We start from the raw sequence: 21,439 nt of genomic DNA, 5'->3' as shown, positions 1-21,439 counted from the left end.
TGTCTTCAGATGATTATCATTCACAAGGAATCCTGCAAACTAAAAGAAAGATCATTATTGTGGACTGAACTAAGGTTTGGAAGACCCTCATATATACCGTGTTTCCCCCAAAATAAGACCTACCCCAGAAATAAGCCCCGGTTAAGATCATCAGCCAGAGGGACACATTTAGTACGTTATGACAATGTTCCACAAGAAGATGACATGACTGTGTTTGAATAAATGTAGATTGTTGTACATGAAAAAATACGACAGCCCCTGAAAATACGCCCTAATGCGTCTTTTGGAGCAAAAGTTAATATAAGACCTGGTCTTATTTTCGGGGAAACACGGTATATTCCCAGCCTCACTGTAACACTGATTTCTATGATTTCTAGTTCTTTGGTTACAGTTGTTCACTTCTCCCAATAAACCACAATTTTCTGAAACTAGGAGTGTCTTATTCATCTTTATATTTTCTCACACCCTATCTTCAGTTTGATTATGCTATATACATAAATCAGAAATGAGAAGTCAATTTATTTTAAATTTAACTTTTGCATTTTAGAAAATCTCTTATTCTCCATACCATATATCTTGGAAACCATCTACTAAATCAAATTATCTTCAGAAATTAAGTAGAATGGGTCAAGTAGTTTCTATAACCAAGATTTGGAAAATCTTACTTATGCACCATTAATATTTTGTTTGTGGATGGACATAATCCCCTCACACCACCAAAATGATGAATTGCTCTAATCCATATTTTTCTCTTAAAGTAATCAATGGTTTTGGCTACTTGTCTGGAAAAATATGTTGCTTTGTAAAGAAAATAGTGATATCACTATATTAATCTACAGTTTAAGTACAAAATTTTAATTGCTCTGAATTGTAACAGTCCAATTAGCATTTTCTTGCTGTTAGCCTTTTTAAAGATACAATCTATTTACATGAGTTCATGGAGTTCATGTTTTGTAGTTGCTATAGTTTGCCTAAGCGCTAAGGCTTATTTATGTCAATAAAACCATTACAGCATCATAAAGTGATTTTGGTATTACACAGAGAACCATCAATGGCTTTGCATACCGCCGTTGACTTATATCTGAAAATTCAAAGGTCTCGAATTTTGCCGTAGGTGGGATGGTAATAACAAAGAAATTTGACAAAAAAGCAGGAGAGAATTTTTAGATACCTCATTAGGATGATTTGGAGCAGAATTATAGAGACACATCAAGGTTTTTATTAAATTAGATACTTCTTCCCTAAGGGGTTCAGCTATTGTATTAGTTTCTGATGGCTGCTCTAACAAAGTACCACAAACTAAATGGCTTAAACAACAGATTTATTGTCTAGAAGCTCTGGAGGGTAGAAGTCCAAGATCAAGGTATCATCTGGGTTGGTTCCTTCTGAGGGCTGTGAGGAAGAATTTGTTCTCCCTCCCTCTTCTAGTGGTTGGTCAGGAATCTTTGGTTTCCTTGCTTTGCAGACACATCACCCCAATCTCTGCCTTGATAGTCACATGGATTTCTCTGTGCGTGCGCATGTGTGTGTGTGTATGTGTGCGTCCAAATTTCCTCTTTTTATAAGGATACCAGTCATACTGGATTAGGACTGGCTCTAATGACCTCATTTTTATTTGAGTATGCCTGTAAGACCCTATTTCTAAATAAGGTCACAGTCTGAGGTACTGAGGGTTAAGACTTCAACATGAATTTTGAAGACATAATTCAGCACATACTAGCTATTAATACCCAAATCCCCACTTTTGACAGTCAATCCTCTTTTTATGTGTTTGACTCTGTTCTCCAGTCTACACTCTCTCTCAATGACACACGTTAGCCAATAAGGAGCAAATGACGCTCCAGTGACCTTGGTTGATTGGAAAATAATTTATTTCTCATTTTTTATCTTTCAGGTCTTCAGGCACTATTTTTTTAACATAAGCAAGAAGTAAAATTCCAATCGAAGTGAAATTATGCTTCGGTGTAGTACCACTTCTAAACTTCCATCTGGAATTTCAAACATCAAGTAAAAGATACTGAATTATGTTGTGATATTTGACTGTCCTGAGCGCGTATCAGACCCCTAATAGATATCAGTTAACTTTCTTGAAATATAACAGTTATAAATTTTAGGCTCAAGAAATAATTCATTTCTTCATTGTTTACAAATCACATTAATTCACTTACAGTCTCCACTCGTCGAGTCAGAAGGAAATTCCATCTTGATGGGATTCTTATGTTTTAGCACAGACACATTTTGCTGAACTATCCCCAACTCATTTCTCCAGGCACAGCTCTTTCTAGTTCAAAAGAAAATTCCTCCTTATCTCCCCAAATCACTCCCTCTGATCTCAAATCTTACTTGAACAATAGGTTTTATGCCACAGTATACTCAGAACCTGACTCATAACAATTAGAAAAATTGTTCTCTTTTCCTTAGGACAAAATGACTTTAATATTTAAATTGTCCAAGCAAGTGAAAATAAATATTTGTATTTTAGTCTTCTAGTAAATTAAAGGAAGGGAAGAAGACAAGAGAATTGTGCTGATATAATAAGATTCACATCCAGGCTAGACTAGACGGTTCCTCCCCTGAGGACAAGGTCTGACTTGATGAACCTATCTTTCTGTACACAGTGAGTTGTTGAATGAATGAATAAAAGTAATTCTTTATTGACACTGATGTAGGAAAAGTAATCAGGTGTCCTAAGAAAAAAAGTGGGGGGAATAGGCAGTAAATTTTAGTTCAGAGTCTTACAGTTTGGAGTGACAAGACTCCTGTTCAAAGTCTAGTCCTCGTTGTTTGATCCATTTTGAGCTTTGATTTCTGTGACTATAAAATGGAGATATAAACTTTCAGGATTCCTGTGAAATTTTGAGAGAATTTATCTCAACTGCTTGGCACATTGAAGTGTTTCACATGTGGGTAGCTGTGGTACTAATGTTTATTATTGTTTTGTCGTTGCTATTGTTTTTCATTCCCAACAAATCATATAGAGCTTGAGATATATATATATGTAGTTGCTGCATAACGGAAGGCTAACTATGTAAAGCTGCAGCTTTCTCATTGTTTCTGTCACATAGTACAGATCTACTGAATATTAAACTTTAGTGTTTCATTACATGACACTGTGGTAGACGGAATAATGGATGCCCCCAAAGAGGTCCATGTCCCAATCCTCAGAACTGGTGGATATGATTAAGGTAAGGATCTGGAGATGGTTATATTATCCTGATGAACCCAATATAACCCCATAGAATCACAAGAATCCTTATAAGAGGGAGCAAGAGGGTCAAAGTCGGAGAGAGACGAAAGAGGTAGCGGCAGAGGTTGGAGTGATGTGTCTTGGGAGATGGTAGCCTGGGCTGCTATCTCAGAATACCACAGAGTGGGTGGCTTAAACAAGAGAAATTCATAAATCTTCTGATATCCCAGGAAGTGACTTCACTATGGGAGTGAAAGACCTGCCAGAACTGTGGCAGATTGCCTGCTACAGCTGACTCCTAGTTTGCTAAGCACATCGATCCGGTGTGAAAAGTTTACAACGTGGGAAATCATTCTGCAGCTACGCTCCATGGGACATGTTCATCCTCTAATCCTTTTGCTTTTCTTAATTTACGTCTTCTGTGGCGTGGTTTGGTATTACAAAAACCTGCAGGTAAAATGGAAAGAAGTGAGATGATGTTGCAGAGTATAGGGGACAAGAGGCAAAGAAAGTCAGATAATTAGTGGATAGTAGAGTAGCCAACCAGACAGGAGAGAGCTGTGTGCAGACAATTCATTAGAGAGGTTCTGCAGAGAAGAGAACATGTCCAAATTCCGTGGTGATTTGTATGGAACAGTCTTCTTAAAAGGATAGTTGCCCATAATGCTTTGCCACTCCCTTGTTGACTAGAAAGGGAATCAGACACAGCTAAACTAACAGTACAGGAGGAAGAAAACCGGGAAAGTACAGTATCCTGGAACCCAAGTGAAAAAAGTGTAAAAGGGATAATCATTCATGTCAAATGCTGGTGATAGGTCAGATAAGAGCCTGAATGGTAACCTGAGATTCATAACTGCTATGTTTAAATAAAGCTGATTCATATTTAGCGTCAACATCCATTTTATGCCCAGACAGTGCGGGCACTCAGGCACATAATTAAGCACATAAATTATTCTCTTTTACTTGATATGTTTCCTCTCTTACTTGTGAGTGGGGATGGCAATGATTTTCACTGTTATGTTAACTCATCCCCACTCTATCACTCCTGACCTCATTCACTCTATACTCTAGTTGCTATGAACACTTTTTTTTCTGAACAATTCCATCTACTTTTCTACTTCATGTTCCTTCTATTAGAAATGTCTTCACCCTTGTCCCTCTAGCCATCCTTCAACCAACTCAAGTATCTTTGCCCAAACAGGAATATAGCCCTGTTTTTATTTTTTAGTTTTTGACTAACATTTATTAAGGGCAACCGTAATGCTGGCACTGAGCTAACATTTTCCATGCATGATCTCATTTAATCTTCAAAACAGCTCAAGGAGGAAGGCCCTGTTATTATTCCCACTTTACAGAAAAGGCACAGAGAAGATTAATAATTTGCCTAAGATTCAAAGACGTAGATTTAGGCTTGCAATCCAGGTCTGTCAGCTGATTCCAGAACTGGGGGTCTTAATTTCTATATTCCCCTCCCCTCTCATTGTTCCCTCTCCCCTCTCTGCTCAGAGAGCATCTTGCTTCCTCCCAGGGTACCTATACTCCTTCCTTTCTGGCACTAGAGTCTTTGTAGTATACTTCATACGTTCTCTGTTATACAGTTTTTTACGTCTGTCTTGGCGTTAGACTCTGATTCCTTAAAATACCTACACCTTTTCTCTTGTCCTCCATAGTGTACTCTTTGTATAAGGAAGGATACATAGTAAGTAGGTCCTTAGTGTTTGCTAACATGTTTTTCTTCTCCAGAGAAAAAAGACCATCTATGTATTCTAGACATTCTGATATTCAGAATAGCAGCAACGTTTTCTTGTTGTCATATAAAAACAAATATGTTAATAAGAAGTTTCCTTTCCATTCTAGTTTTACCACATAAACTCCAAGGTGACATCATTTAACTGCTTTTTTTGTTTGTTTTTGTTTTTTTAAATTGGAGAGTTATAATGGAAAAAAAGTAGAAGAAAACAGATTTTTGACTGGTATTTTGTTGTAATTGACACTGTTTGTCAATAAGTGCTTACTTTCCAAAGTCTGAGAGTTCAGAGTAAGTATGTGAAATAAAGCAGAATTCTAAGAGGACGTTTTTCACATTTTTGCTTCCTATGGAACAATAAATATATTATACTACTAAAATCATCAAATCTAAACTAGGAGGACTGTTTTAAAGTAATGAAAGGAAAGATGCTTATATACTTTTGCTTTTCAAGCAGAGACCTCTAGTTCTTTATTAAAATTGTCAGAATTTTAATTAAAACTTCATCAGATGTTGGCAAGACAGATCTGGACCTTGAGCCCTTAACCGAAAAATAGTTTGTGTACCTTTGTTTGCTAATATGTGAATCATATGCATTTTTTTGCATCTATTATAGTAATATGGGCTACTTGGAACTTCTGTAGACAGAAACACCAACTTCCATCACCCTGCCTCCCAACTAGATCTTGAAAACTGGATTTACCCCAAGAGGTTTCTTCCTGCTGTCAACCACACCCTGTGAGATGGCACTGTGCCCAGCAAGCATCAACTCCACCTGTGAAAGATCATGTTCTTAGGACCTTCATTCTGCTATCTTACAAAACAGAAAAATAAAATAGATGAGTTTTAGTTCTACTAGGGCATTTACTCCTTAAAGTATTATTTGTCAGTTTCAAAAGTAATTAATTTGAATAGAAGTTTTTCCAAATAGCATTTTATGTTTTCATCTTCTTGAAGCAATGATCAAATGTTACTGTTGTTTTTTGGTTTGTTTTTTCATCACTTGGTATCGCCAGCATGAGCATTTGTTAATGAGCTCTGTTGCAAGGCTGTGATGGTTCTGGGGTTTATTCAAATTGATAAGGACTCGGTCCATTGCACTAAATGACTCTCTCTGTATAATCTTATCAAACATGTTTTTTGTTTTGTTTTATTCCTTTTAGCATTTCCTCATCATTTCCTATGTACTCACTTTTTTCAGTGAATACAGATGTCAGTGACCGCAGATCTGGAAGGCCTTGGATTAGGAGCCAATTTATGTCTGCAGTAACAATAGATAAATTGTGTGATACAGTGATAACTGTCATGTATGTGCAGTATCAGTAAATACAGTTGAAGTGTAGGCCAGATATGTCCTCCCAAGAATATTGTAATGATTCCTTGATGCCTTGGTTTGGTGTGTATATTTTAGTGGGTCACAGCTGCTTTATTTTTCTTTTTATTCCTGGTTTGCAATTGTATTCCAAACACATAAGGTTGCCAAACAGATGAGGGCTTTAACAGACCAGGTGCTGAAATTATGAGTTCATTTATCTCACACCTGTACAATTATGCTCACCTGTAGCATTTCAAACAGAGCTTGGATCATGTAGTGGTTAAGACACAGAGCTCTGCAACCTGGCCTGGCCAGTGCTTGCAAATCCTTTCTCAACCACTTAGCAACTTTGTGACTTTCCGCAAGTTTTTAACCTTTCTGTGCCATGGTTGTCTTATGTATAAAGTAGAAGTAATAACAGTACCTAATTCATGGGGTTAGTTTGACTATTAAATAGGTAAAGTCCATAAAACTGTGCCTAGTCCATACTAAGCACTCAATTAATGTTAGTTTTTATTAAATTGTTATTGCAAACTTAGAATTGTGGATTCTGTGTGTTATATTGAATCCTTAAAATGCTCAATATCCATGGTCTATTGAATTCTGCTTCCTACGCAGACCTTTTCCAAATGTAATCAAATCTCTCTTTAAAATACCAGGGGAACCTTGATCTACTTTTCTTTTGGTGTTTATCTTTTTGTACCTACAACTGCAGTCATGGAAAAAAGCTGTATAGAGGGCAAGAACTACAGCACTGGTCACCATGCCCTAAAGCAATAGTACTTAAGACCAATCAAAAACTAGTTTTGAATTGAGAGTAGCTATATAGTTATGTATTAGGCAACTCTTTCATTCAAAACACACACGCGCGTACACACACACACACACACACACACACACCCCACCCATACACAAATTACTTCTTGAGGAACATCCCTGATTCATAATCATTTTACAGAGGAAAACTTGCCCTGGGAGGGAGTAAGTAATGTGTATAGTTTTCCAAGTGCTTTACTGGACTGCTAAATTTCAGCTCTGTGAGTGAGTAGACAAACCAACCACCCCCCAAAATGTGACTTTCAGTAATAACAGCAGGATTTTCCTCTCATACCCAGACCTTCCTCTGAGAAAAGGAAAATGAAAACCTTGCAGGGGATTTTCCAGGTTGGTTTCCGCCAATGATGCCGTGCTCTGGCAACACGTGCTGACAGCCCAGATGGAAAAAGTTGGAACACTTATAAGGGTGCCCTTCCAACTACATCAAGCTGAAGCGTGTGGAATATCTCTTTGATATACCAATCCTTTTCATATTCTTCCAATTCCCTCAGGAAGAGAGGAATGTATATTAAGGGCAGAACATTTTATCAGTGATAACTGGTCGGGGTGCATCATTGGCTATTATATTTGGGTAGTTCATGTTCTATGGAAATAGTCATGGACTCTTCACTCAAAAATGTGCTATGGCTAAAGAGGAAAAATTGCACTCTGTAGGGTGTATGTATTGCATGGTTGCTTCTAAAGACAAAAAATTATCTGGGAGGGAAGTTTAGAGAGAGAAAGAAAGATTAGCCTTAGGCAAGAAGAAGGTGAGGAGAAGCATTGCTCTCTTGAGGAGAGGGAGGAGCTCGGCCTTCAAAGAAAAGTACTACAGGCATGTGCCATGTTTCTGATTTGCAAACATGCCCTACCCACACTGCTCCACTCTCTGATTTAAGACCTCTGAGGAGATACTTTCCCCTTCAACCTCCCTTAGCCTCTCCTTGTTACAAGACAACCAAGCTAGACTGGACTCTTTGCTCCACCTTGTGGCAACGTCCAAAAACCTTTTAAAAGAGTGTTTTGTTTCTCTCAGAAAGATTCCCAAAGGCTTCATGTAGCTCTTCTTAATTAAACAAAATTTTTTTAAACACCACTTAAGGTAACTGTAAATTTGTTTCATACTACTAAATAATATAATAGTATTTCATACTATTAAATAAAATAATAGTGTTTCATACTATTAAATGAAATGCACCATTTCTTACGTCAGTAGCGTAGGTTGTTATTAAGGATGCCTTATCACCATTCATAGGTGTGTAGTCTTAGTTTTGTGCTACTGATGAACAATGACCTTTTATAATATAATCTCCCTTCCTTTTCAGTTGAAAAAATTTACAGCAGAACTACTATTGAATCAATGAAATAAGAATAGTATGAAATATATAAAATAATAATAATATAAAATTTTTATGTAAGTAGGATATGTGGAAAGAATCGTTTACTGGGTTTGCTATGCTCTGCTTAGTGTTTCAGAACTTCATTCTCACAGGAAGTGGGCTGCGCTTCTGCTTTCCTAAGCAAAGGCCGCCTTAAATAGTCCACAACAATCCTAAGTCTGCTATTATTCCCCTCCCTTCCACTAAAAACTCTACAAATAATTGATATCTCGCAGACCCTCTTTTGTTCCCAAAGATTCAGTACCTTCGAAAATACATGGTGTGCCCTATATGGAGAATAAAGTCTCCATACAATGGAATGGTTGAATTTGAACGAGACTCATTATAGTGTTTGGATTGGGTTCAAGGTAGAAGGAATATGAACAAAGAGCTGAAGGCATAGAGGTATCCACGGATGAAAAGAAATGTTGATTTCAAAGAAAACAACAAAGGGAGACTTCTAGATTTAAAAGGAAACATCCAAACTCTCATTCACCAGTTGAGGCGATAAAGAGACATAACCAAGCTGACACATGGCTTATTCGTAGCAGTGTGGTACAAGAATCAAGAATCTCTGACCCCCAGCTCATTGGACTTTCCTATAACAGAGGAAGGGAGACAGCGCATACTGAAATAATGCCAACAAAGCTAAATAGGAAGGTGACACGAATGCTTCCTTCTAAAATTAGACTTAGCTGGATTCATTGTTCTAGGTTGTACTCGTATGCAATACATAGAGTTCTGTATAGAAGAAGTGGGAGGTCTGATCTGTACACTAAACCACCTTGTACAGCATTTCTAGATGACTGCATGGATAAAGAAACAAGGGATATTTTTGGATTTCTGGACAATCACATGAGCAGATATCAGCAGATTAATTAGTTGCGTTCTGAACCTGTTTTACTCTTGGGCCTGTGGCAAATGCAGACATGGTTTGCCCAAGGAACCTCTGGAGCAGGTTTAGAATGAGGCACTTGCAGAGACAAACTTCTGTGTAACTGTTATCTATTCTAATCTCTCTCAGTCATGGATTTCCGTGGGAACCTCTTATGTATGTAGAAAACCATCACATCTGATTTTTATGCCATTGAGCTAAGGGGAATGTCTCAGAACAAGGACAGTCTTATTAACTTTTAAATGATGATTGCATCTGCACTTGAGGAGTAACTGATGAGAAAGCCCGATGCTGATTTGAATCCAGCTAGCTTCCCCAGCGTAGGGTGTGCCATGATCCACAATACCTTACGGAGCACATCATGTTGGCAAACATGTTGGAACATCTGCAGTTATGTGATGTCAAAGAAGAGTTTGCTGCAGGCTTTGGCTTGACAAGCTTTGACACATTTCCCAGCATTTTGGAGGTATCGCTGTATTTTCCATATACAATGCATCCATTTCTTTTATGCTGCCAAAATGTGGTATATGGGAAAGACAACATGAAAAATCACCTATATGTCTGCAGGATTCTAGTTCCTGTACATTTCTGTGCTCTACACATATAAGACACATATAAGTTAGGACCTGGGCTCTCTCAGGAGAGCAATTACCACTAACATATTACATTACTGAGTTACTCATCTTTACGTAATATGGGTGTCTAGGCATTCAGACAACAAAGCTGAGGTAATACAAAATACAAAATACAATGTGGGGTTCAGAGTTATCTTCCCCTAGTTTTTCAATATATAAAATAAGAATATCTATCTTTAGATTTCTTGCAAGGATTAAATATAATACAGGTCAAGTATGGCTCACTACTGGCACAGATTGAGTGTTCTAAAAATGGGACCTATAACCAGCATCACATGATGACAATACTCTGGATTGAACATGGGAACAAGATAACACTCCAGACTTTGTTTAAATGATAAGGAACTTTAAAGTAATTTGAAATCATTTAATCAATTTTTATATTTTTTAAATTTAGAATAACAGACATCCTTAAATTGCCTTCTCTTAACAGTTCATTTCCCATGGGGTGTGTAGCATAGTGCTTTGCATGTAGTTTTGGTACAATAAGTGTTTGTAAAATAAATGAATAAAGAATGAATAAATGCATTGTTATCCATCACATATGATTTTTTCTTTCAAAACCCATGAAAAGGTGGCATAGAAATGCATCTTTAGCCTTCATGTGCCTGAGTACATATGAGAACTATAGGAAGATCTGAATACAAATCAATGAATAGTCTTACTTTTCTGACCCTCATTTATATGAATACGTTCATTTCTAGTGACAATTATTAGTCATAATAATAGTATCTTAGTACTCTCAAATGCCTCACAATTTTCAAAGCACTTTTACATAAAATATTTTACTTAGACTTCATGTTCAAAATAGATGGGGATAATTATCATTATTTTTTGAAAAATAAAAAATGTTCAGGCAGATTGTGATTTGCCTACAGTCATATAAGTAAATGAAGCAGAGAGAAGAGTGCACATGACTGGTGCTCACTATATGTTTCTTGAATGAATGAATGAACGATGAATGAATGAATGATACATATTCTAAGTCTACTGATTTTTCGGCTACACTGAAACAAAGGCTTGTATCAATTCCTAGTTTTTACAATTTTTCTACGTTTATCGCAACATTACTTACCATATTTGAATAGCAAGTTAACCTGTGCATAAATTATTGGCACCTACCAGGTGTTAGGCATTAGTGAATTCGCTAATGCCTAATACACATGTGCGAAAGAAACAACTCCTCAGGACTTCATATTCTAGTTGGGGTTTGGAAAGCATGCACAGAAACACAACAGAAGAGTGACTGTGATCTCCACAGTCACTAGTGATTTATGGAGAAGGAAAAATAGGATTATATGATAGAGACCAAAATATAGGACATGATGGTGAGGTTAATGTTTTTGCAGGGCTATTTGAATAGACTTTTCTGAAGAAGTAAATGGGGAGAAGACAGTTGTGAAAATGTTGAGAGAGAGCCTTAATTTTTCTTTCAGTAAGATTTATAAATGGCTTTATATCTATATTTATATATCTCTATCTACTTATCTATCTCTATATTTAAATATTACTAATTATAAGCAGTCTATTAATTTATAAAATCATACCTGTTATTCTTACTTATAAACACTGAATATTAATTTTTAAAACTTATTAAAATTCTCAGTACATTTAAAACTACTTATATTTTACTGTGGGGTTGTTTATGCTGATATTTTAAAATCTCTTTTATCTCTGTTGCTCTAATTGAATTGAGTCAAATTTTAGGAACTAAAATTTTTCTTTTATTCTTTAAGAAATTCCATTTGTATCAAAACAGTCTGATGAAAATATTGGTACTAAATGATTTAAGACAAGCTGGAGTAAGACAAAAAGATCATGAGGGCAGAAGCAAATTAATATGTTCTTTTTCCAGAATTTTAATTGGATACCGGTTATTGGTTTTTCCATGAATAATGCTTAGAGGAAATTCATGATTCAAGCAAAGCACAGCTCAAGAGACCTGGAATCTTTCTCCATAACAAGCCTAGATGGGTAGTCAATCTCAAATAGAAACCCAAGCGAAGTCTTGCAAAGAGCCCTGTAACTTTATAGTTAGTGAAGATTGTTGCAATAAAACTGCTCAAAACACAGCAAACTTCAGCACGTCAGGATTCTCTCCCGATCCCGACGAGCACTGTTCCCTGCTGATGCATCATGATGGCAAGTCAAAGGAACAAATCCTGATTCTGCTGTGAATTTCAGGCAGAGGAACAACCTGCAGACAAGGGAACCCAGTCTGTTAATCCATCAATTGAGTGGTGAACAGTTAGGAATGGTATTTGCAATTTTCAAATACATACACAGTATAATACCTAAATTGTGGAGCAAGGAATTAAACTATGGTATTTCTGTGTTCAGGAATAAACAAGGTGAATACGTGTATGTAGAAAATATACAACAGAAGATAACAAGAAAGTGATTTTTTAAAAAAGCAAAGCATGGTGGGGGAGATGTAAAAGTATAGACATGTATTCACTATGTAGCTTAAGAATTTCAAGACACCAGACTGAGACTTCTCAAAGACATTTAATATAATTCAACTAAATTCAGCATATATATTAAGTGCTTATTATGGATCAGATATTGGATCTAGGTCAATTGTATCAGTCTCTTCAAAACAAGCCTAATGCAGTATGTGCACAGTAAGTGCTTCTGAATAAATACAAGCCTGACTGAATAAAATTGTATGGCCCATTCAAGATTTGAGTCAGAAACTAAATTCAATCACATTTCTTTTTCAATCTGATTTCATCTCTTATGTTCATTATTTTACTTAAAGATACTTGCATGTTTCTACTCCCCCAAATTGACTTTGGTTATTTCCTCACTGGGACTGGTTTTTCTATTACTATTTAAACAAATTACCACACAGTTAACAGTTTAAAGTAATACCCATCTTTTTTCTCACTGTTCTGTAGGTCAAAAGTCCTGGTGACCTCAACTGGGTTCTCTGCTCAGGGTCTCGCAAAGCTGAAATCAAGGTTGTTCTGTCTCTTACTTCAAGGCTCTAGGAAAGACTCTCCATCCAACCTCATTCAGGTTGTTGGCCAAATTCAGTTTCTTGCAGTTGTTAGACCCAGATCACGCTCTTCCTGCTGGCTGATAGCTGGAATTCTCTTTCAACTCCCACCAAGTGTCCTCAGCTTCACCCTCTCCATCAGTGGCCTGTCCTTCTCACTGGTGAGTTCAGTACTTTCCATGCTTTACATCTCACTGCCTTCCTCTTTGGCTCCCAGCCAGAGAAAACCCTCTGCTTTTAAAGGGCTTGTGTAATTAGATTAGGCCACATGGATAATTTCCTCTTTGTCATACAGCATCACACAATCACAGGGCTAATACCAGGGGGTGATGGTCATGAATGCCATCTTAAAATTCTACTTACTGTACTCCCCATAGTCTCACATCCATTGAATTGCCAAGTGTTATGGATTCTCACATTCACTCCTTTGTATTACTACTACATATAAATGAATGAGGTGGGTTGGTGTATTTGCCAGAAAGTGGTAGGGAGTATAGAATACATGTCCTAGCGAGGCAATAGCCTAATGTTAGATTTTCAATAAAGCCTAAAAAAATCTAGATTTGTAGAGAAGAGTATTTCTATTTCAACTATATCTATCTATCTATCTATGTATTTTTAAATCTATGCAGATCAAAAAAAAAATTTTTGCTGGCTACAACTAACCTTGGGTTGTATTATATTTATTTTATCAGGTAGTTTATATTATCAGCACTAGAGTATACAGACTTGTAGCTTTTTTTAAAACAAAGATTTTATCTACGTGTCTTTAACATCTGGGGTTTCTATGACCCTGTTAGGTCTTCAGTTAATGTGTATTCAATGAATTAATGATTACATTCATATTTAGTTAAAATGCGGTAATGGTGTATGTCATCTGCCTTTTTCACAGGCATGTAATGAGAATCAGATTTTTAAAAATCACTTAGGTAACAGGTATGCACCTGATTTAGAACCACAAGAGAGGGTGGATATTAATACTTGAGGAATAGGGTGTGTTTCAGGAGCAATTGCACTCACAGTATATAAAGAAATATTTCTACCAGTGAAGCTGACATTCCTCAAGGAAATAAATCAGGCCTCTGACAATATTTATATCCTCATTATTTAAAGATTGCCCAACAGCATTTATTCTGTGTGTGAAGCCATACTTGAAATATCCACAACCCCCTTGAGCTATCCCATTAAATACTGGACAAGTGGGCTTTTAAATCTACTTGAAGCCCATGTTTTTAAGTGTGTTATCAACGCCTGATCCTCCAAAAGATTCTCACATGGCTCTTTACCAGTTTAACAGTCTTGCCTGATATTATATTTAGCACCAACTTTGAAGCCTCACCTAAAATTTAAATGTATGTTTTCAAAAATTAAGATGGCCCAAATTAGTGAGTGGGTGTTGGGTGTGGAAGGATTAAGAGCATGAATGATGATTTTACTGAGTTAGTACAAAGTGCCTTAGTCAACCATCTAGATAAAAGGACTGTTGACAAAACAGCATGCAATAACTTTTTAATTTCTGGGACGACTATCACACTTCGTTTTCTTGGATCCCTGTCAGAACCTATTTGTTTCCATAGCAAAGAAATGAATTTTTGAACTCAGAAACTGTCAACAAAGAAATTTAGGAGAACATCCAATTCTATTGCTACTGTACAAAGATAAATGGCATCCACAGGAGTAGCTGGAGGCTAAAATTGGCCATTTGGAACTAGAGTGTTGTCACGGTATTGCTTATTGTCAAAAAAAAAAAAAAAAAAAGGATATAGGCTTAGATAAAAGATTTTAAAAATATATCTCTTCATCAATAGAATATATGTCTGTACAGATTTTTTTTTTCTCCAGCAGATATATAAAAATGTTGTTATTTGCTCTTTAATATCTAAATAGGAGTTCCAAAAGGGCACGAACTGGATTTTTAGATGGATCATTTAGCCATTTTCAGTTGGCAATTGTCACTTCCTCATTTAAAACTTTATGTGCTTTACGAAGAGAATGACATTTTTGAACTGAAAGGAAATCTGGCACTCTTAAAAATTGTGAAGTTAATCCCCACTTTGTGGTAGAATGTTCTGATTTTTACTTTATGATTACAAAACTAAATTTAGTTATCCAACCAATAATGTCTAGTAACCTAAGCCAATTGAATTGATACTGAGTTCTTAGAAAAATAAATGAAACGAAATGAGTTATTTTAAGGGAAGTAAACCTTACACCATAAAAGACAGCTGCTTTTCAAATAACATCGACTGGATTTTTAATATTACCTACTAGAATTTTGTTTTCTTCCTTTTTTGGAGACATTTTAAGTCAAATATAGTAACCCAAATCTACAGTTTGGCTCTCTTCTCTCCGGGCATTCTTATGTTCAATTCCCACTATTTTTAGCTTTATGCAGTTGTTCCAATAACATACCTTTTCACAGAAAGTAATCTTTTCTCTACGTTCAAAGAGAAAACTTAGAAAAGGTCAGAAAATGCAGACTCCCTAAAAATGTATTTGGCTGGCTTCTTCTCAGAACTTGAAAGCCATTGGGCTACTTTAGGTCAGTCACTCTAAAGATAGAGGCAACAGCAGACTCAGTTGTTTTCACTGTGTAACTTAACCAATGGTGAACTACTAAAGATAGACCTCAGTCCCTTCAAACCACTTATGTCTCTACTGTTCATCCACTCACCTTAGTTTGTAGTTGGTCTTCATTGTCACTGATACTTAAACTGTCAAGACAGGTCATGATGGTCTAGAAAACGTTAGCCCAAAAGACTTGAAGGGACCAACATTTTGTCATCCTGAAGCTACCTTTTGGGATATTGATTTTAAGCTGGTTATTAAGAAACAAAAGACTCAGAAAGAACCTTTGACGCTCTCCCTTTCTTGCCTAAGGGATTCAGATGGAAAGGCCTACTCCAGAAAGGAAATCTTAGGATGTTCACCGCAGCCTAATCAGAATTAAGTATGGTAGCCAGGAAGGCTCCAATAGGGGCCTGGTACCTAAGTCACGCTGTGTCTCATTGAAGTCTGCCATGTGGGTTCAGCTCTTCCTCAACTACCTGTAAATTGCCCATTTTCACTTTTAAAATCTAAGGCCCTGTTCCCTCCATTTCTTTTTTGTCCAAAACAATATCTATACCCAATTTTGCGTCGCTGTCTTTGGAAATTTTCATTCTTATGTGAATTCCTTGTAAATATGAAAATTTTATTTTCTCCTGTCAATTTGTCTCTGTTAATTTGATTATTACCCCAAATTAGAATATGGGAGGAAAAGGCTTTTACTTATTTATATTAACCCCTAGAGACTCCATTGCTCTTTTCTGTTTACCATTGTTAGGAGCTTGGCAGGAGAATTACATCTGACCAACATGCAATGATAAGGCAGGGTACGCAGTAATTGCACTTATGTTTTATTATAGGGATGTGGTATGATGGTTTATTGTAGGGATGTGGTATGATGTAATATGTGATATAATGACTTACAAATAAGTAAGAACAAGTGATACTAGTATAAAATATCTAGGAAAGCATGAGTTCGGGAGTCAAGTATGATTCACAGGATGCAAATTATTAAAAATGAAAACTGTGGTGATTTCTACTTTCTAGGAAGTTTATTTCTTTGCTTCTCTTTTGTTTGTTTTTGGAATAGAAGGAGCAGATGAGGAAAGGAATTTGCTATGTTTTTTAGTATACTTTCTCTTAAGGTAAAAAAAGAAATCTGGTGGTATTTTTAGTTTGAATAATTAATTGTGGAAAAATAAATCTCTATTGTTGTTCCCTTCTTCTTACAGATACTGAAGGTAAAGGCTGAAATTTCAAAGCCTCTGCTTTGAAATGAGCCCAGAGTAGGTGGTTCTCTGTTGAGTGGTTCACATTAATGAGTCTTTTGGTGATGAGATGTAGGTTCAGAGATGAGTGGATGGTGGAGAGTTAACTTGCAAGACTCTGTAAGGTGATGGGCCAGAAAAATGGAGAAATAGAGTGAGATAGGAGAGGCCTTGAGAAAGGAATGGGGATGAATAACATGACCAGAGTAGTAAAGGAAACCAAAAAAGACTTAAGAACATGGTAGGAAGTAATTAATTTTGAAATATTTGCATAGCTGTAAAAACTCACTGCATTGCACCTACTCTTAGGGAAAATCTGAAATAAACAGAATTCCATCTGTTGGTCATGTGAACTATTAATCATTTTCAAGCATTAGTTCAAATGTCACCCCTACTTTGTGACTCTACCAACTCACCCATCTCCCAGAAAGTCCATCAGAAAAAAGTAATCTCTTCTTGCTCTGTGCTCTTTCAGTACTTCATACATAACTTCTAAAACTTACCTACCTGAATTATAGGATTGTTTTGAAAATCTGTCTCCCTCCATAAGTCCATGAGCTATTTTAAGTCAGGAGTCTTTATTATTTATCTTTGTAACTCCTAAATCCTAGCACTATCCCTGGCTGGCACCTACTAAGCATTCAAATAAATCTTGCTTGAAATGAATCAGTCAAAGCAGCCTTCTAAGAACAACTAAACTTTTTAAAAAGAAAGAAAAGTTAAAAATAAAAAACATCAATAACCACTAATAGATAGACACCAAAATTAATTGTATTAGAGTAGCAATTAGTGTGTACTTCTATGTTTTGCACGTGATTGTCCAGGAAACAGTCTGTCCATGTATCCCTCTGAGCAACAGGGTTGCCAATTCAATTCCCACATAAGCCAGTGAGTTGCGTTCTCCACAACTACAGTGAAGACCACAAGCTGCTGCTGAGCTTCCACAGGGGCAGCCGGATGGCTCGGTTGGTTAGAGTGCGAGCTCTCAACAACAAGGTTGCGGGTTCTACTCCCGCATGGGATACTGGGCTGTGCCCCACGCAACTAGATTGAAAGGACAAGTTGATTGAACGGACAACAACTTGAGTTGGAGCTGATGGGTCCTGGGAAAAACACAGTGTTCCCCAATAAAGTCCTGTTTCCCATCCCCGATAAAATCTTAAAAAAAAAAAAAAAAAAAAATTCATACGGTTGTATTGCTGCTAATTGTTTCCAAGTCTCCCACTAGACTGTAAACAAGTCTGCCATGACCGTTTTGTATTCCTGACTACATCCCGAGCAGCTGCACAGTACCTGATATACGTACTCAGGGTCAAGAAGAAGCTTGAGAAAGGAAGAAGGAAAGGGGAAAGTTTAAAAAAGTGGGGGGAAAGACAAAGCGTAAAAATTTAAGACTGTGGTATAAAAATATTACAAAAGATTTTTTTTTTTTTTTTTTATGGTATTGGGGGTGCTAGGCCAAATAAGGAACTCAGAACATAAGGGTTTCCAAGCTGACAGTGATTGAGCCAAAAGAAAATCTGTGCTTCCTGGTCTCCTCCTTTTGCTCAGGTGCCACATGCGTATCTGACTAACTTCCAAACAGAAAGCTGGACTCTGTATACAAAAATGTGCTGGCAAGCCATCGCTGACCTTTAAGAATCAATCATTGCAAATGGGCATCAGAGCAAGAGAAAATGATCTTCAGCTGGGTTGTTTCTCCTCTGCTGGCAAAGAGGCAGGCATACAATTACAAGGAGCACAGTTTTGTGTTTTCAAACAGCCTGCCCAAATCTTCCAGTATTTTCCATAGCTTCACTGCAAAAAATAACACTAACCTCAAGTTTAACAAGATGTGAAAACTCCCTCCATGTCTTAGGACAATTCCCCTCCTAAACTGCTGCTCTGCCCATTGGCCGCTCCTGATTCACGCGGTATGATCTGCGTAAATTGCTTTAACAGCCACATACTAGGAGCAAATATTAGCCTTACTTCTTCCTGTGTCACCAAGTTTTCTCTTTATCCACATGCATCTGGCAACTCCCGCAAGTCAGGAGGCATTGCCTAGGTCGTGTTTATTAACTCAGTGATGATAAACACAGCTGATCTTCCTTCTTCACTCAACCCTTTGCATTCTCTTTCCTAGTATAGGGTCCAGCTGATTACCTGAAGCTGCCTACCTGTGGCTCTTTTTAGACCACCATGTAGAATGGGGTGTTAGGCAGCAAATGCAATACTTGTCCAGACCTTTAAAAATTGACATAAAATATGGTTTCTAGAATAATATTCCTTTGGCGTTTCTCAAAGTTTCCACTCACAGGCTTATACATCTTTTGCTACTGAATAGTTAATTGAAATTGACAGTACCCGTTATTCTTTAAATGCAGACATACAGGCACACACATGCACAGGAAACATGTTTTGTTTATTTCTTTGTTTGTTTCTCCTTTTTTTGTGTGTGGCATGGAAGCTGAGAAAAGGAACTTGCTTTGTCTTTTAGTATACATTGGTTTAAGGTGAAAGAAAACCACAGGTGTACTAGCTTTCAAAACATCACACTGTATCAGAATTTTTAGGTCATTTTTTCCCTAAGAGATATATTTCCAGTGCAAGGAAAGGATGTCAATCAGAATGAAGGTAAGCTGCTCTCTAAAGCAACGTTATATTGCTTATAACATTTTGTCACCAGCTAATGATAAGCAACTGCTTCACTGAAGTAGTTTCCATAATGTTCAGAAATGAATCTAATTTTGTGGATGAAACACTACTGTTAAAAGTATTTTTCTATTTTAAACAAATCTGTAAACTTTCATGCATGTAATTGTTACTCTATAGCTAACTATGGAAAAAATGTGTGGCTGTAAATGCTTTTGAATAAAATTCATACAATATCACCTTCTAAAACAACTTTCTTAGCATTGTCTTTTCTTTTTCATGTATCATATGGGAATGAATTTCAAAATCTCTTCATCTTTGTCCTCTCCTGTTCATTTCTTCTTGGAAATTGCAAATGTGTCTTCAAAGCCATCAAGTCACATAAGAGCCCGTACCTATAATCTCAGTCTATCTATGCAGTGGGAAGGCTTCTTTCAACAGGTTGGTATAAAACTAAGTGTACTGTGCAACACAGTTGACAAGATTCCACTGGCCCAACACTTAACAGATATCACTAATTAATAAGGAAGCTACTTTTCCCTGCAGAGTATAGATTAGACTGCACCCTGCCAAATATGGAGCTTCAGACAGCTAGAGAAACCTATCTCTTGAACTGGTTACAGAGCTGGGGGAAGTAAATTCAATTCTCTAAAGTCCTTTTCAATGTCTTATCATTGTGGTCTCTTATCACGATCACTCTGAGGGTTCATCGTGGCCAATTTGAGAAATGTGGTCATGACACGATTAGCTACTGCTTTTCCACAGTTCTGTAATAAAATAAAATTAAAAAAAAGTTTCTGACCTCTCCAGTTTTATGAGTCAGAGAACTTTCCAGAATATTAATAGTGCTGGACAAGACCTGCTCCTGGAACTGCTAGTGCCACGACAGGAGGTTTCTGCAGCTGTGGAAGCAGCACATTCTGTTCCTTTTCTCCATCAGCCAGCCAGACTAAATAAGAACAGGGCTCCCCTCTTCTCTGCAACCGCATTCCAGCGTGGACTTGGAGAGGTGCCCCCGACACATGGTGTTTCCTACTGGGAAAAGTGCTAAAATTAACCTGAAGTTCCTCAAGTACTGGCTGGGGAGATATCACACAGTCAGCACAGCTCATTTTCCTCTTTCAGCGCAGTTTCCCTTGCTATCTCTGGAGCAAGTTGTCCTTGGCATTTTGGAGGATTTATAATTGTTGGGTCTTAAACTTGTAACTCTCTAGTAACGACCAAATGGTGGAAATTTCAGTGAACAGAGTGTTTTTATTCTACTAATTCCAGCCATGAGCTACAGACAGAAAGATTCTTTTGGTGGGTTATGCTTGCACCAGCCCTATCTGGCGTTTGCAGCTTAAGCCCAAGGAACCCTAATGAAATGAAACCTCTGGAGCTCATGTCTGTTATCTATTGGGCCTCCTATTTAATATTGTCCCTTTGGGCAAAGGTGACGTCCTTTCTAATAAACCCTCCGGAGGAGAGGGGTGAAGGGGACTGATGCTCTGAAAGCAGTTCAGAGGCACCACACACACGCAGCTTCACACAGCTGAGGCCGAAAGGAGAAACCGACACCTTGGGAGAGCAGTTGTGGTTCTGTCAGTGTCCCAAACCCTCTGAGTGAATGTCGCTTTCCCTTTGTGCTCACAGAGATTCTCAAGGCCATGGGAGACTACATAGCTCGGGCTGACTCCAAGCCCCAACACAGACATTTGACTTTGGATCTGCTCATCTCACCTACACCACCTTTCGCTCTCACTTTGGCCTCAGGTGGCTTCTCACCCACCAGTCAGGTCTGGCCCTCGTGCCCTCACGTCGCCATTATTAGTGTTTTCCTGTGTCCTGCACAGACCTACCGTCTTGCCTTCCTGCTGACAAAATATACCTGTGCTCTGGGGTCCTTTCTATCTATGTCTCTAGTGTCCCTCTGGAACCTTCAAATCAACATTCTGCTTCCCAGAAAGCAGGAAGTTGGGACCCAGCACCAAAGAATGGCTGTTTGGTGGTCCAATGTGGCTGGAAGGAAGCAT

General features: G+C 37.4%; 1 long non-coding RNA gene across 1 annotated transcript in view; it reads left to right on the top strand.

Moving 5' to 3' along the window:
* The window catches only part of LOC109446224 (uncharacterized), a 246,430-nt gene extending 226,754 nt beyond the window's left edge, over window positions 1-19,676 (top strand). The window contains exon 7 of the long non-coding RNA XR_016020178.1: window positions 5,551-19,676. This is a non-coding gene — a long non-coding RNA (uncharacterized LOC109446224). The remainder of the gene's footprint in view (window positions 1-5,550) is intronic.
* Window positions 19,677-21,439: the final 1,763 nt, after the last annotated feature.

This window comes from Rhinolophus sinicus, chromosome 2 (assembly GCF_057876585.1).
Source record: "Rhinolophus sinicus isolate RSI-liver-muscle chromosome 2, RSI-T2T, whole genome shotgun sequence".
Lineage (NCBI taxonomy): Eukaryota > Metazoa > Chordata > Mammalia > Chiroptera > Rhinolophidae > Rhinolophus > Rhinolophus sinicus.
This window is presented reverse-complemented; position numbering and strand designations above follow the sequence as displayed.